The following is a 3,572-nucleotide window of genomic DNA, read 5'->3' on the forward strand; positions in this document are numbered from 1 at the left end:
TTGGCCGATGAGCAGAATATTTGGCACCGATAAATCAAATAAACTACCAATAAAGCAGGAATTAACTCGGTATTTATTTAGCATATTACGGTGTTTAATAAAATATCATTTACTGTTTCACGACTTGAATGTATTTTCTTATAAAGTGGGCACGAATTCAGATAACGACTCACTTTATTAGATTTACTGTCGACAACTCGACATTTTGTTAATTAAGATAATTCAGAACCGATCGAATCGACTTGGTTAACTACTTTCAGGCTGTAGCAACAACAATAATTATTAATCTAAGTGTAAGTTAATGGAGATTTCGAAATGTGCTAATCTCAGGCACCCTCAGAACTTCGTTTCAGCGCTCATCAGCTGGCCTGAAAATTACACTCTTCCACACTGTGATTTTATGGGGGGTAAAAGTCTGAGATTTCTGTCGGTTTCATTGGTTTCAAACAGTAATTGCTTACAACCTCGGAACTTTGCAGGAAATAAAACTGCATTTAATAACAAAAGGAAAATAGTTCTAGAAACCAGATTTATTCATTAAAAGTGACTTAATTGATTAAGATTGGATAATCACATCGATTAAATATCTGTGTGTAATACTTTAAGGCAAATAACAGGAAAAAACCTCGCATGAGTAATCAGTGCATTCTATTTTTAATTTTCTTTGTTGCCGTGTAATTATTGTTTTCCTATCGGTTTGGCGTTTGCCTTCAGCAATTATTCCATTTAATTTAAAACAGTTCCAGCCGAGAAAAACCAAATCGCTCCAATAACATTCCGGTTTTTCGCTTTTGATCTGAATTTATACTATAGAGCTTGTGGCCGGTTGAAATTAAGCAAAAAAGCCACCCATTTCCTGTGCAACAAACAACATCGGGCAAGAAAACGTGGATTTCTTTTCCGAATTAATATTCATACCTTTCGGAACGAAAAAATCGCAATTTTATTGATTCGCTCGCAGCGAATTCAATTTCGCATAAGCAATCGCGTCTTATAAATTGCATTTACGAGTAGGAGCCGGCAACCAATTAGGATAAGAAATGCTAATCAAATGCATTATTATAATTGAAGTTTGAATAAGTATTTGCGAAATGATCAAAATGCATTTATGTGAGAAACGGCGAGGGGATTGGTGATGATTTTATCATTTTCATTAATAGTTAGTGCATTTATTCGACAATTTGACCTGGGTGTAATGCCCACATTCGTGTCCCGTTTCACTTATTTCGACTGTGCCGGTTAAGTTTTTGAAAAATTGCCAAAAATCAACTCGCTGCCCGATTCACATGTAAATTCGGGCATTTTTCGGCCCATATCCTGTGAATCTGTATGCTAAATTTCAAGGTTTGGCCTGAGCTGGTTTCAAGATTACAGTCGATTAAAGTGGAGCTGAGTTAAGGTCAACGTTCATAAACTCAGGGGATTTTAGATTTTTTTTTTGAAAACAACCCGCTGTTTTAAGCAGGTGAAAATTTTCAAGTTTATAAATAAAGGTCCTATGCACCTTCGTGTAAAAGCCCATCATTCTACCTCTGCTAGTTTGAGACTGGCAGCTGTTTAAAACAGCCTGGTTGAAAAAGTCGATAGCACCAATGCTCACACGTACGTCTGCAATTTTTTCCTAACTAACCGGAGGTTTTTACCTAATAGAAACTTACTACAACAAACTTAACTTTTGGTCAATTTGGCTTTATGAAAATTAAAAATCTCTGAAAAACTGATATTGCTGTGAGCAAAAATGTGCATTTTTGCAACTTGGATTAATTCCATGAAAAATTGATCTTGTTTTGAGCGAAAAAGTGCTCTGAAATAATTAATCCAAAATGTCTTTAATGTTAAGTTTGCCGGTTTCTCCGGTCCTAAGAACTTTCAAAACTCAAAAAACATTTTTAGGTTTCAAGTGCAAACGGGTGAAAAATTCCGGTAAAGAGTATTTCCGGTAAAAAGTCTAAAAGGACCTGGAAAAATTAGCCTGCTTCGTCATGTGGATGAATATTTTGCATCTGGAGAGCACATTCGAAAGACAAAAACCCGCTTTTCATTCGACTTTTGCAAAATCGAGAATCGAAGAGAAACTAATTTTGTTGTGAGCAAAAAAGTGCTTTGGGGTCAAACGCGTAAAAAGGCCTGCATAAATTCGCGTTTCACTCTATTCTCGGCACGGATATAAAATAATTGAAAAGCGAATTAGAAAGATTAATACTGGTTTTTTGGTCCGTCGAGGGTCCATTAAAAACGGAACTTCTTTGGAGAGAAAGACCGAGACAACAAAAATTGAAACTAGCGGAAAAAAAGTCGGTAAATCCGTTAAATTATTAAAATATGTATTAAAAACATTCAGAAAATTGATTATGACGCGAAAAATCCTCTCTGGAGCTTTGGAAAATGATGAAAAAAAGTGTCTGGAATAAATTCTTCATAACTCCGGTACCTTGAGGAACTCTAAGGCTCTGAAAAACAAAGCAAAAAGCGACGTTGATTTTTATTTTTGTTGTGTTTTGACTTTGCGAACATTCAAAATCGGCCAAAAAATGCACGGTTGTAGAGGCAATAGGAGGATTAAGTCTCAAGTGTTCCAGATAAATTTGCCTAGAAATCCATCATCTTGAATTGAATCACGAAAAAATTGAAAATCAATAGAAAACTGATTTGCGTCTTATGTGCTTGCGCGTTGTTTCAAAAACCTTTTCGAACCCACTTTTGAAAAAGAGAAACCGGTTTTATTGGCTTTTTCAATCTTGAAAATTGGAGAAAAACTAATCTTGCCCTGGCCGAAAGAAGGGAAATAATATGCATCTTTTTGTCCAAATCTATATTTCTACCTTTCGTCGTTTGAAGATTACAGTTGGTTAAAATAGGGCTGAATAATATCAAAGTTCTTGCTATTTTAGACGCATGTTTACAATTTTTTCTGATGACTACCAGGGGCATCTTCCTGCCAAGTTTGCGTTTTCTACCTTTTCTCGCTTGAAGATTACAGTCGGTTTAAGTGGGGCTGAACAGCGAGAACGTTCTTCATATTTTGGGCGCACATTTGCAACTTTTCCAAAAAACTACCCGCACCCCAGACCAAATCGTGCTTGTTTAATGCAGCAAGATCATCATCATGCATCTTGGTCCAGTTTTATTCCTCCACTTTTCTCGGTCTGCAGTCCATAGAAGTTGAATCACAATTGAAGCTGCAGAACGACCGAAGAAGAACGTGGGCAAATAGAGCAATGAAGAACGCCCGAAACTCGATATATATTTTCTACATCCAAAGCGCAATGTGAAGGACGCAAAGGTGAAAATAACGCCGTCTAAATGTTTTCAGCTTGCTAATTAACAGTCTTTGGAAGAAAAGTGCCAGTCCGCAGGTACCTGATGCAATAAACTCCTCTGGTTGGAAACATGACAGATTAATGTTGCACCTGAACAAGAGTTGCAGGCTATACGGAATATAGATTTATATATACATTTATTTCTCTCTAGAATGACGTACAAATGAGCGTTCTTGCTCATTTTGCCTCCGAGAAATGAGGAAAAACGGGACGGAAAACATGAAATTTTGGCATAATCTTGCACCTAAGTGT

This window comes from Dendroctonus ponderosae, unplaced genomic scaffold (assembly GCF_020466585.1).
Source record: "Dendroctonus ponderosae isolate FM_Combo_2020 unplaced genomic scaffold, Dpon_F_20191213v2 Dpon_F_20191213_11, whole genome shotgun sequence".
Classification (NCBI taxonomy): Eukaryota; Metazoa; Arthropoda; class Insecta; order Coleoptera; family Curculionidae; genus Dendroctonus; species Dendroctonus ponderosae.